Raw genomic sequence first — 14,512 nt, 5'->3', positions numbered from 1 at the left:
ATTAGAACTCTCCCCTTTTTCCTCTGACCCCCGTCCATACCCTAAGACCCTCTCATCTTTCCGTAGCATCAGAATGTGGGGTACTATGTCTAAGGCCTCTCATTTGACAGGGAGTTAGATATCCTGGCACCCTAATTTCCCTTTAGGATCTCAGGAGACCAGCCTGCTGCAAGATGCCTTTAACACTGGCTGCTTTGGATCTGGCATGAAGACTGCTGTCTGTAGTCCTGCATTCACTCTCAAGATGCCACAGGAGCACTGACTCTCTCACCCACAGCTCCCTTTACCTCAGTGCTCTCTTCTAGGAGCTCCTCAGATAATTAGAAATATGCTTTCCTGTCCAATATACAAATACACAGAATCCCATGTGCTTTCATGTTCCTACCAGCCTCGGTGGGATGAACTGGGTCCTCCTGATTGCTTTCACTTTTGATTTCCTTTGAAAGAGAAATCCTTTATTAAATTGAAATTTGCATGATAGTGAGACATGTTATCATTGAGAACCCAAAGTCTTCTAGACTTCACTCTGTCTTTGTGGCATGTATTCTACCAACTGAACAACGTTTCCTGACCATGCAACGTCATTTGCAAATTCGCAAATAATGTACACATATCACATCAACCCAGAGTTGATTATCTTTTCAGTTTTCACCCTGTTTTCTTCATTTTTTTTCATGTTTGTTTGCTGTCAGTTTTTTTTGCTTTATTTTGTTTTTAGAGATGGTGTTTTATAGTATAATCCAGGCTGATCTTGAACTCACAGCCATCTTTTTGCCTCAGCTTCCAGAATGCTATATTGTAGACATGAGCCATGATTCCCACATTTGCTTTTGCTTTGTGGGAAGGCAATCATAACACACCTACCAAACAACTGGGGCATGCAGCAGTTGGTATGCCCATCGATTGACAGTTGTGTCTTCTGTTGCAAAAATAGATTTCCTGATTTATTACTTGGCATTTGGTTTTGTTTATAAAGCACATTCATGGGCCAGAAATATGTCTCAGTCCAGAGTTATTGTGTAGCACAAAAGGGGTCTTGGTTTCAATACAAGAAACAACATCAAAAGTCAAATCAGCTCGACTTGGGTGAAGACAGTTGGAACCATAGCATTTTTAAGGCTGAGGCAGAGATCACAAGTTCCAGGTCAGGTTTGGCTCCATACAAACTGCAAGATCAGCCTACGCTACAAACTGAAAATCTGTCTCAAGGAAAAGTCCAACAAAGAAAAATGACATGTGACTTTAAGATTCAAAAGTTCTAGCAGAAAGTCAAGCCTACTGCCTGCAGCAAAAGGGCAGATGAAATGTGTTTAGTCTGCATTTTAATCAAGTCGAAGTCTAAAAGGGTCCCAAGCATCTGCTTCTTCAGGGAGAAGGGCTCACTGTTCACTGTGAAGCCCCATCTATAGCTATCGTGTGACAGTTGCTTCTTAGATTCTCGTGGACTCTTTCTAATTATGGTACATTTATAGTTGACAATCGCAGCTCAACCCCACAATCTTGTGTTGCTGAGTCAGAGAAGGGGTGGGGCTCATTACCATGGCTTCCAGAAGTGCATGGTGGCTCTCAAGGGCTGGAATCACTTCTGCAGAGGACTTCAGGTTTTGAAGAAATACACAACTATGCAGAGAAGAGAAAAGTCATGAAATGGTTCTGTGCAGTTAAGTGTCTGCATTAGCTTTATGGAGGACATGAAGATTCAGGACCAGGAATGAGGCAGAAAGTGAACATTCTCAGTGACTCTGTCAGTCTTGCATCCTGTATAACCTTCAGTCTCTGGGTTCCAATAACCAATGCATGTGGTTTGCAAAGTAATGGTGAGGATATTCGGGAAATGTGTTGGGGTGAGAACAGAGTTAGTGCCTGTCCATGAAACCAGCTAAAATAATCTTAAAGAATAAAGAATAGTGACACAGCACTGTGGGTGCAGAGGCAAGAGGATAACTAGGGTTCACTGGATGCTAGCAGGTTCAGAGAGAGACCCTGCTTCAAGGGAACAAGAGGGTGACATAAAGGAGAGGAGACTCCCTGTCTCCCTTTGGCCCTATGTAGAACACACAGTGCACACACAAATACACTTTACCTAAGTGAACAAGGTAAAAAAATAAAAATTCACAGATTAAAATATGAGAAAACTATAGAGTCATGGAAAAAGAACAACAAAGGACATTAAAACATACTAAACAAAGTGTACAATTAAGAATTTAGATAACAATAATTTTTAACCATTTCAACTCTTGTCAAACTGTCAGAAACAAACCCACAAGATCTGAGTGTGTCAACTACATGAAATTCACATTAAGAATAAAAACATAGATATCACACAGTTAAATAAAAATGTAATGCTTGCTGGGCAAAAATGGAGACTGGGCTCAGATTTCCAGCACTTGTGTAACAGCGAGGCAATAGGGACAGTGTAATCTTAGTGCCAGAGAAGGAGAGACAGGAAGACCATAGGGGCTCAATGACCAGCCAGTAAGTCTCATTGGCCAGCTCCAGGTTTAGTGAGAGACCTGTCTCAGAAAAATAAGTTGGACAGAACTACAGACCTATTTCTGAATACACAGAGTAAGTTGCTTTCAGGATAGAGAGGAATAAAGCTGGAATTGACTCAGAATTTCCTCCCTGCTCTCTCCCTCTCACAGTACTGGAAGAGGCTTTGCAGTCTGCTGGGGGAGGAGGGCCACCTGCATTCTACCACATCACTATCATGCCAGACAAGATGAGGGCAACAGTGAAGAGTGGACTGAATCTTTTGGGATAACCAACTGCTTTTGAATTGGGCTTGAGGCTGCTTCTCAGATTCTCTAAACCAGGTCAAGCTGGGTGTGGTGGTGCAGGCCTGCAAATCTCAGCACTTGGGTATCAAAGACAGGTGGATCTCTGGATCAAAGGCCAGACTGATCTACAATAGCAAGGTCAGAACAGAAAGTGCAACACAGTGAGACAAAATGAAAGAAAACAAAACCTAAACTAAAGAAACTAAACCTAAACTAAAGAAAACAAGAACCTAAACTAACCCTGGTCAAAAGCACATGGCCCAGAGAGTCTATAAAGGTCTTAGGAGGGCAGGGTCTACTAATGCTATCTGGCTTAATGGGCATCCTGTCAAATTGCCTTGTAAATATTTATGTTCCTGTGCAAAGAATGCTGCTGCTTTGATCCTTGGCTAGGTAATAATTGATGATCAAGTGCTCAGCACTAAATGAGACATCTATGTCAACATCACACCAAGGCTCTGGGAGCATCTCACGGCACAGCCATATCCTTTGGAAACAGGAAAAGCCATGAAGCCAGCACAGCTGTTTGACAGGGCTCTAGCATAGGTGAGCCAAATGCTGCAATCATTTTCATTCTTTCCCTCTTTTGTAGGTTTTTAGGCTCTATGTGTTTTATTTTGGGGGGGAATCCTTTATGCATTATGATTTTTTCTGTCTTTTCCCAAGAAAATAATGTCTGAGTTATTTTCTTTTAGAAAAATTACATTATCTGGCCACTGTTGTGAAGGTTTCCTTATGCTTTGGAGATAATTGAGCACAGATTAGCACATAAACTAGAAATTCTTTTATGAGGCCATTACTACAGGAATCTTTTGTGGATATCTGCCCTTAAGCAAACTCAAACACAATAACTGGTGCAGGGGAAACAAAGACAAGGACAAACTCTGACTGGCTAGAAAACCAGGTAACAGATTTGAGGCCTCCCTTTACAATGCACTTAGAACTCTCTGAAAAATGTAGTTTAAACATAGGGGGTCATAGAGGGTACGCCCCTGGAGGAAGAGAACTCAGTAAATAAGATAGATTGACTAAATAACTTGTTCCTACTTTATAGTGTAGATGATGACACAAGTAGTAAAAGGAGTTAGGTATTAATATTTGCTCTTCATTAAAAAAAAAGTTCAGGTGTTTTCTGTTTGTCTGGAGTTCCTTAAAATTACAAATTCTGCCAGCCTAAAAGTAGGCTGTTATATAAGAAATGTGTTTGCTTTGGATAAGACAATCTTTAGATTCTATAACTTGGAGTTATAAGGCTTATAATAAGCATAAGTCTGTTCCGTTTATATTTTCTAATCATGACTGAAGTTGTAACACTTCGTAATGAAAAATCAAACAAATCATCTGCACTTCTTGGACAGATTAGTCTGTCATTAGTTGGTCTTTGTTCTGTGAAACCTGTGTAATAAAGAAGCAATCTCATTGCTAGTCAATCAGAACTGCAAAATTCCCCTAAGCACCTCTCCTGACTCACTCCTCTCTCCCTCGACAATTATCTCCTCTGCACACCACTCTCTGTTGCTCTCGTTCATCCATAAACACTGATCAAGTGGCAGAGCTTTCTGAGCCACGGTTTGGAAGCCTGTTCTTTTTTAAAAAGTATTTTATTCTTTGGAAATCACAGAAATATGTACAATGTATGTGGATTATATCAACCCCCACTGCCTTTCTTCAGTTTCCCCAGACTTCTCCTAAAGTCAGGTCGCCTCCCAGCTTTGTATCCTCTTTTAACTGAATTCAATTAGTGCTGCTCATGGGTGAGTGGACACAGGGCCATCCAGCAGAGCTCAGGAAACCTCAAGGCCCATGGTATGAAGAAGAATGACTCTAGCAGATACAAGTGTCAACAGCTCCCCTCCTAGCGGTGGGGCATGGCTTCTCTGGATTTGGCACAGGCTTGCATGGATAGGCAACCACAGCAACTGAGTTCCTGAGGAAGGACCCTGCTGTGTACCAAACAAGACAAACCCAAGCTGTCCTCTACAACCTCTGGGTCTTATGACCTCTTGGGCCCCTCTTCTGCAATGTCTCCTGAGTTGGGAGGAGGAGGTGTCCTCCTTAGGAATGAACAATCCATGTCACATACTGTCTGCACTTTGACCTTGTTGTAAGTCTCTGGAATTCTGTTCTTGTTAAGGTCTGAATTTATGTTCATTCCAGACTCCCATTAGCAACTGAGAGCCCTGGGGTGTCCTAGAGAGAAACTTGGATGAAAGGATATGGTCATTGTTGCCAGTTGTCAGTTTACATCTTGCTATTGTCTATCTAAACAAAAGCTGGGGCTAAAGAGATGGCTCAGTGGTCAAGAGCACTGGCTGCTCTTCCAGAAACCAGGGCTCAATTCCCAGCACCCACATGACAGCTCACAATTGTCTATAGCTCTTGCTCCATGGGATCTGACTTCCTCACTCATGCAGATGAAACCCTAATGTATAAAATAAAAATGAATAAGCTAAAAAACAAAAAAATGTTGGGTGTAGTAGAGCATACCTGTCATCAAACACTTGGGATGTGGAGGCAGTTGGATGAGTTTAAGGCCATCCTCCCTAAATACTGAGTTGGAGGCCATCCCAGGTTATCTGGTGCTCTGTCTCAAACACCCCTCTACCAGTTGACACCCCCCCTCCAACAAACATAGCAGCAAGCCAGTCAATTATGGTAGCACATGGCTGTGCATCTAGTATTCATGAGAATAAGGCAAGATGTGAGTTCAGGGGAAATCTCAGCTATACTGCAAATCAAGATCAGCTACACAGTAAATTTTTTTAATTTTTTTTTCTGAAATAAGGTTTCTCTGTGTAGTCCTGGCTTTCTGGGACTCACTCTGTAGACATACTAAGAATTCTGTCTTAAAAAATGTGAGGGCTGGAGCAGTAGTTCAGTGGCAAAGTGCTGCTTCTTACTCATGGCAGTCTGGATTCAACCTCCTGTCCCCTTTCACACACACACAACACACATAGAACTAAAATAAAAAGAACCAACAAACGACTGAAGAACAGGCAAAGCTGAAGGTTTATGTAGGTGTGTGTGTGTGTGTGTGTGTGTGTGTGTGTGTCTGTGTGATTGTGTGTGTGTATGTTTGGTAAAATGACAGTAACTGAAAATCAGGACTGTGTTTCCCTCTGGATGAGGAGGACAGCATCAACCAGGACAAGGGAGTGGCACAGTGGCCTCTAAGGCATTGAGAGACCTTGACTTCTTGACTTTAGAACTCAGCTCCCAGGATTTATTGTTATTGTCCTTTCAACCAAATACGTAAGTACAGTAGATATGCATTACATATGCTAGTTTTAATTAAAATAAAACAAAGTTTGTTGATAGATTCTAGAACAAGCTTTAAGTACAAAAAAATTCTCTCCCTCCTTGCCACACAGGGATTGAGAAGAAGGCCCTGGCATTCTCAACTATTTTCTACATACTCCTAAAGAAAAAAGAAAAAAAGGGGGACCTAAAATGCATCAGTGGGAGAACAGTCACTACTCCTGGGAGGACTCAGGTTTGCTTCCCAACAGTTCACGGCCTCCTGTAACTCAGTTCTAGGATATTTGATGCCCTCATTCTGACCTCTGTGGGCACCAGGCATGCAAGCAGTGCACAAATATACATGCAGACAAAACACCCAAAACTCAAATACTTTAAAAAGTAAAAGAAAAAGAAAAAAGTGACCACTGCTATATCTCTTCTAACTTCAAAATTAAATAGAAATATTCTGTGTATTTATTTATTTCTTTAAAACCAGGATAAGTCTTGCTATAGCCCTGGGAGGGCACAAAACATGTGATTTTAGAAGAAAAAGACCTGAGAAGAGCTAGAGAGAGATAAGAGAAGGTAATGGGAGGATGGTGGTGAGCATGATTGTAGTAAACTGTAATATATATAACATATATGTAAAACATAATATATATATGCAATGTTATTGTATGTATTAATGTACACTAAGAAAACATTTTTAAGGAATATTTTAAGTGATTCAGATACTATTAGCATGCTATCTTAAGACCAGATGGTTATTTAAACCTTTACATTTAAATGTTAATAATTAAACTTAAATCAATTTAGAGCACTTTTAGGTATGTGTTGGATGGAAAGAAAACACACTGGTGGACCTGAACACAGACTGCAGAGGCACCAACACAGTTGCAGATTTTCCTGCCTTGCAAGGGAAACCGGATCAAAAGACTCTTATTTCTTAATAACAGTGCTGGATTTTAAAACAGATCAACTTTAGGGCAATTCATATCAAAGTATTTAATATAAAACAAAACTACATTTTTCTTCATTCAGCTTCCTGAGAGCTAGGACTTCATGTGTCAACCACCTTGCCCAGAAATACCCACTTTTCAATCTGCGCTTATTGATATTTAGCTTTGAAAATTCTAATTACTACAAAATAACAAATTTCATTGTGCAAGTGGACCTTTCTAGGGTTTTCTTATGTAGAAGAGGAATAAAAATACATTTGAAGATTGACAGAAAAGGGGTGAGAGTAGCTCTATTGTAAAGTGATTGCCTGGCGTGCTCAAATCAGTGCTTTCACTCCCAACCCTAGAAAAAGAAAACCACTGAGGAAATCTTAGACAATACAAAGAGAAACCTGTAAAGCATTATAAAAGGAGGTGAAAAAAAAAAAACTAGTTTGTACTCAAAAATATCAGAAAGGCCTAGAACTGGCAGACATGATGTGGCCTCTGCAGTGGGCTTAGGTGGCTGAGGCAGGAGGATCATGAGATCAAGTTCCACTCGATAGAATTGTTATGACAGTCTGTGCTACACAGATCCTGTTTTTAAAAATGTGTACATAGATCCAACAAAAACTAAGATCTTATTATAATGAGAAAAAAAGCTAGACAGGGAGAGTATCAAGGGGGGAAAGAAATAAAGATACATGGATGTATTCTTCGTAGTGGGAACCAGAGAGTGAGCAGATACTACCCACATATAACAAACCTGGACAGTGAGGGAATAACAGATGAAGTGAGTTCAAAGTCAAGAGAATTTACTTTGCTCACTTTGGGAAAAACTTGGTGTGGTCTGCTAATGGGTCGTCACCTTCCTCCCACTTCTCCATACATCCTCCACAGGAAAAACACCGCACAAGGTCCTTTTTGCCTAGGATAAGGATATGGGGTCAGCTCAACAGCACATACACCTGTCAACTCACAAGAATTCGACTCCAGATTTCACTAGTTAAATCCTGCTTGCTCCTCCAGTTGGATTATGTGGCAATACCATGCACAGAAGACAAGAGTTCACACAAGACTCTTGGTCCGAGGGAGGGGCAAGATGGCGGAGCCGGGAGGACTCTCATTCTGAGCAGCAGCACAGCAGGATCAGCACAGTGACCAGCAATCAGAACTCTCGGCCATAAAACACAGTCATTGTGTTTCCCAGGTGAGAGGATACCCCACGGTGGGGGATTCAATCAGCTTTTAACTCACCCGGCTAAACCACGGAAGAGATCCCGGTTCCGCCAGACGCTTGGCTGCTGGCCGCCAGCCCCAGCCCCAGCCCAGAGCCACAAGCCAGTGTCTCTGGTCACGGTCCCAGACTGAACCGTGGGCACCACACTATCAGAGACTGGAATTTTCAGTCGAGAGATAACCCCAGGGTACAGGAAACGATTGGGACCGGCCTTAGGTCACCCAGACATCCCCTGGAAAAGACTCGGGCAGGTTCCACGGGCACCCCAGGAGCCAGCCCGGAGCCAGAGCCGGGGACCCAGGTTCCCGCACAGAGCCCTGCCTGCCTGAGCGCCTGAATCGCCGCCGGAGATAGAAACGGCGGGTCTGATCTCAGAGCACTCAGCTCACCCCCAACCTGAAAAGGTCCCCGGAAAATTACCCAGCTTAGGGAGCCACTCAGGCTCCCAAAAGCCGCAAAGGCAGACACAGGCAGTTTCTGCGCACCAGACAGCTGGCAGAGACTGAGCCGCCATCACACAGCTGTGCTCCAGGCACAGGCAGTTTCTGCGGCCAGCCAGCTGGCAGACACTGAGCAGTGTGCACCAGCACAAAAAAAGACACTAGGAGTCCGTGTCTCCAGAGAATCCACGGGGAAGGAAGGAAACTGTACTGATCTAAATCACCCAATCCTTCCCTAGAAAAAGTCTAGCAGTCTAGTGGGGCCGAGGCGCCAGCACTCAGCTGTGCTCCAGACACAAGCACAAACAGTTGAGGCGCGCCTGATGTCCAACTGGGTCACAGCAGCTGATCATTAATTTGCAACAAGAAACCCAGAAACAGGGCAGCTGCCCTCAGGACTTCCCTGGGTGAGAGGAGAACCCTCTCGACTAACAAAGACAACAGTTACCACTCAGGTCTATATCCCTGAGGTGAGCAACTCCTGAAAAAACACCAGCCATCCAGGGACTATACCCAAAAAGCTGAGAAGACATCCTTCAGGAAAAACCAGCTTTCTGCAAAGGGGATTCTCTCCACCACAGGATCCCCAGGAACCACCAGAAAATAACCCCAAACACCTAAGATAACACAATGGATAGAGGCCAGCGTAAAAGCTCAAGCAACAAAAGACAGAGCAATATGGCATCTCCAGAACCCAGTTACCCAGAGGCAAGTAGCTCTGAACACCCCACCATAACTGAAATCCAAAAAGATGACCTAACAAGTATGCTCATGAAGATGATAACAGAGGAAACAAATAAGATTCGTAAAGACATAGAGGAAGATAAACTCAAACAGAATATTGCCATCCAAAAAGAAATAGAGGAAGCTGCAGCCAAACAGTTTATGGCCTTTAGAAAGGAAATGCTTAAAACACTGAATGAAATGATAGAAACAGAGTTGAAGGAACTAAAAGAAAAACAGGAAAGTAAATCAGACAGGTGAAGGAAGTAAACAAAACAACTCAAGACCTGAAGATAGAATTGGAAAAATGAAAGAAAACACAAATGGAAGAAATAATGGAAAGGAAGAATCTAGGGAAGAAAACAGGAACTACAGAGGTAAGCATAACCAACAGACTACAAGAGATGGAAGAAAGAATCTCAGGTATGGAAGATACAATGGAAGAAATCGATGTATCTGTCAAAGAAAATGTTAAATCTGAAAAATTCCTGACACAGACCGTCCAAGAAATCCAAGACAATATGAAAAGACAAAACCTAAGAATAATAGGTATAGAGGAAAAAGAAGATTCCCTTCTCCAAGGCCCAGAAAATATTTTCAACAAAATCATTGAAGAAAATTTCCCCAAGCTAAAGGAGAGGCCAATTAGAATACATGAGGCCTACAGAACACCCAACAAATTTGACCAGAAAAGAAAATCCTCCCGCCACATAATAATCAAAACAGTAAGTATACAGAACAAAGAAAAAATACTAAAAGCTGCAAGGGAAAAAGGCCACGTAACATATAATGGCAAACCCATTAGAATCACACCTGACTTTTCAACAGAGACTATGAAAGCCAGAAGGGCCTGGACGGATATCATGCAGACCCTAAGAGAACACAGATGTCAGCCCAGGCTACTATACCCAGCAAAACTCTCAGTCCTCATAGATGGAGAAAACAAGATATTCAATGACAAAAACAAATTTCAACAATACCTACAAACAAATCCAGCATTACAGAAGACACTGGAAGGGAAAATACAACCCAAGAAAGCTAGCTACATTCAAGAAAACACAGGAAATAAATAACCTCACTTCAGTAAAACAAAAAGCAACCAAGCACACAACCTGATGACCACAGCCAACATCAAATTCAAGAGATCTAACAGTCACTGGTCATTAATCTCTCTCAACATCAATGGACTCAACTCTCCAATAAAAAGACACAGATTAACAGAATGGATACGTAAACAAAACCCAGCAATCTGTTGCATACAAGAAACACACCTAAGACACAAAGATAGACATTACCTAAGGGTAAAGGGTTGGAAGACGACTTTCCAAGCAAACGGACCCAAGAAGCAAGCAGGAGTAGCCATTCTAATATCTGACAAACTAGACTTTCAACCAAAATTAATCAAAAGAGATGGGGAAGGACACTTCATACTCATCAAGGGAAAATTCCACCAGGAAGACATCACAATCCTGAACATCTATGCCCCAAATACAAGGGCACCCACATTTGTGAAAGAAACATTGATAAAATTTAAAGCACATATAGATCCACACACATTAATAGTGGGAGACTTCAACACCCCACTCTCAACAAAGGACAGGTCAACCAAACAGAAATTAAACAAAGAAACAATGTCTCTGACAGAGGTCATGAATCAAATGGACCTAACAGACATTTACAGAACTTTACACCCAAACACAAAAGAATTTACCTTCTTCTCAGCACCTCATGGAACCTTCTCCAAAATAGACCACATAGTGGGTCACAAAGCAAGCCTCAGCAGATACAAGAAGATTGAAATAATCCCATGTATCTTGTCTGATCACCATGGAATAAAGCTGGACCTCAACAATAACAGAAATAACAAAAAGCCTACACACACATGGAAACTGAACAACTTGTTACTAAATGACAGCTGGGTCAGGGAAGAAATAAAGAAAGAAATTAAAGTTTTTCTAGAAATCAATGAAAATGAAGACACAACATACCCGAACTTGTGGGACAACATGAAAGCAGTGCTAAGAGGAAAGTTCATAGCACTAAGTGCCTTCAAGAAGAAATTCGAGACAGCTCATTCAAGCACCCTAATGGCTCACTTAAAAACCCTAGAAAAAGAAGAAGCAGACACACCAAGAAGGAGTAGACGGCTGGAAATAATCAAACTCAGGGCTGAAATCAATCAATTGGAAACAAATAAAACAATTCAAAGAATCAATGAAACCAAGAGCTGGTTCTTTGAGAAAATCAACAAGATCGACAAACCCTTAGCCAGGCTAACTAAAAGGCAGAGAGACACCACCCAAATCAACAAAATCAGAAATGAAAAGGGGGATATAACTACAGACACTGAGGAAATCCAAACAATCATTAGGACTTACTTCAAAAGTCTATATGCCACAAAATTTGAAAATCTAAATGAAATGGACAATTATCTTGATCGATTTGACTTACCAAAGCTGAATCAGGACCAAGTAAATCAACTAAATAGTCCTATATCCCCCAAAGAAATAGAAGCGGTCATCAAAAGTCTCCCATCCAAAAAAAGCCCAGGACCAGATGGCTTCAGTGCAGAATTGTACCAGACCTTCAAAGAAGAGCTAACACCAATTCTCTTCAAACTATTCCACAAAATAGAAACAGAAGGAATATTACCAAATTCATTCTATGAAGCCACAGTCACCTTAGTACCTAAACCTCACAAAGACTCAACAAAGAAAGAGAATTTCCAGCCAATCTCCCTTATGAACATTGATGCAAAAATACTTAATAAAATACTTGCAAACCGAATCCAAGAACACATCAAAGATATTATCCACTATGACCGAGTAGGCTTCATCCCAGGTATGCAGGGGTGGTTCAATATACGGAAATCCATCAATGTGATCCACCATATTAACAAACTGAAAGAAAAAAACCACATGATAATCTCCCTAGATGCTGAAAAAGCCTTTGACAAAATCCAACATCCATTCATGTTCAAAGTATTGGAGAGATCAGGGATACAAGGCACATATCTAAACATAGTAAAGGTGATATACAGCAAGCCTATAGCCAACATCAAACTGAACGGAGAGAAACCTAAAGCAATCCCACTGAAATCAGGGACAAGACAAGGCTGCCCACTCTCTCCATATCTCTTCAACATAGTGTTGGAAGTCCTTGCTAGAGCAATAAGACAGTTGAAGGAGATCAAGGGGATACAAATTGGAAAGGAAGAAGTAAAATTATCACTATTTGCAGATGATATGATAGTATACGTGAGTGACCCCAAAAACTCTACCAGGGAACTCCTACAGCTGATAAACACCTTCAGCAAAGTGGCCGGATACAAAATTAACTCAAAAAAATCAGTAGTCCTCCTGTATACAAAAGACAAAAGGGCTGAGAAAGAAATTAAGGAAACAACACCCTTCACAATAGCCACAAATGACATAAGGTACCTCGGAGTAACCCTAACCAAGGAAGTCAAAGACTTGTATGAAAAAAATTTCAAATCTCTGAAGAAAGAATTAGAAGATATGAGAAGATGGAAAGATCTCCCATGCTCATGGCTTGGTAGGATTAACATAGTAAAAATGGCCATCTTACCAAAAGCAATCTACAGATTCAATGCAATGCCCATCAAATTACCAACACAATTCTTTACAGACCTGGAAAGAAAAATTCTCAACTTCATATGGAATAACAAGAAACCCAGAATTGCTAAAACAATCCTCTACAATAAAAGATCTTCCGGAGGTATCTCCATCCCTGATCTTAAGTTGTACTATAGAGCAACAGTTTTAAAAACTGCATGGTACTGGCATAGAAACAGAATGGTGGATCAATGGAACCGAACAGAGGACCCAGAAATAAACCCACACACTTATGGACACCTGATCTTTGACAAAGACGCCAAAACCATACAATGGAAAAAAAGATAGCATCTTCAACAAATGGTGCTGGTCTAACTGGATGTCTACATGTAGAAAAATGAAAATAGATCCATACTTGTCACCCTGCACAAAACTGAAGTCCAAGTGGATCAAAGACCTCAACATAAAACCAGACACATTAAATCGGCTTGAAAAAAGTGGGAAATACCCTAGAACTCATTGGTACAGGGGAAAACTTCCTGAACAGAACACCAACAGCACAGGCTCTAAGAGCAACAACCAATTAATGGGACCTCATGAAACTGAAAAGCTTCTGTAAAGCAAAGGAAACCGTCATCAAAACAAAGCGACCACCTACAGATTGGGAAAGAACCTTTACCAACCCTTTATCTGACAGAGAACTCATATCCAGTATATATAAAGAACTAAAGAAGCTGAAAAGCAGCAAACCAAGTAATCCACTTAAAAAATGGGGAACAGAGCTAAACAGAGAATTCTCTGTAGAGGAATACCGAATGGCAGAGAAGCACTTAAAGAAATGCTCAACCTCACTAGCCATTAGGGAAATGCAAATCAAAACAACCCTGAGATTTTTACCTTACACCCATGAGAATGGCCAAGATCAAAACCTCAAGTGACAACACATGCTGGAGAGGTTGTGGAGAAAGGGGAACCCTTCTCCACTGCTGGTGGGAATGTAAACTTGTACAACCACTCTGGAAATAAATCTGGCACTTTCTCAGACAACTAGGAATAGCGCTTCCTCAAGATCCAGCCATACCACTACTGGGCATATATCCAAAAGAGGCTCAAGTACACAAAAAGGACATTTGTTCAACTATGTTTGTAGCAGCTTTATTTGTAATAGCCAGAAGCTGGAAACAACCCAGATGCCCCTCAAATGAAGAATGGATGCAGAAATTGTGGTACATCTACACAATGGAATATTACTCAGCAATGAAAAATAAGGAAATCATGAAATTTGCAGGTAAATGGTGGGATCTGGAAAGGATAATCCTCAGTGAGTTGTCCCAGAAGCAAAAAGACACACATGGTATATACTCACTCATATAGACATACAACATAGGACAAACCCACTAAAACCTGTGCATCTAAAGAAAGTAAGCAAGAGAGAGGACCGTAACTAAAACGTCCAATCCCCATCCAGAAAGGCAAAGAGGATGGACATCAGAAGAAGAAGAAAACAGGAAACAACCTAGGAACCTACCACAGAGGGCCTCTGAAAGCCTCTGCCCTTCAGACTATCAAAGCAGAT

At 41.3% G+C, this 14,512-nt stretch overlaps 1 pseudogene; it reads right to left on the bottom strand.

Moving 5' to 3' along the window:
- LOC132654708 (baculoviral IAP repeat-containing protein 1a-like) overlaps window positions 1-14,512 on the bottom strand; it is a 212,208-nt pseudogene that overhangs the window by 172,425 nt on the left and 25,271 nt on the right.

This window comes from Meriones unguiculatus, chromosome 6 (genome assembly GCF_030254825.1).
Source record: "Meriones unguiculatus strain TT.TT164.6M chromosome 6, Bangor_MerUng_6.1, whole genome shotgun sequence".
Lineage (NCBI taxonomy): Eukaryota > Metazoa > Chordata > Mammalia > Rodentia > Muridae > Meriones > Meriones unguiculatus.
Note: the sequence above shows the minus strand (reverse complement) of the source record. Positions and strands in the feature narration are given on the sequence as shown.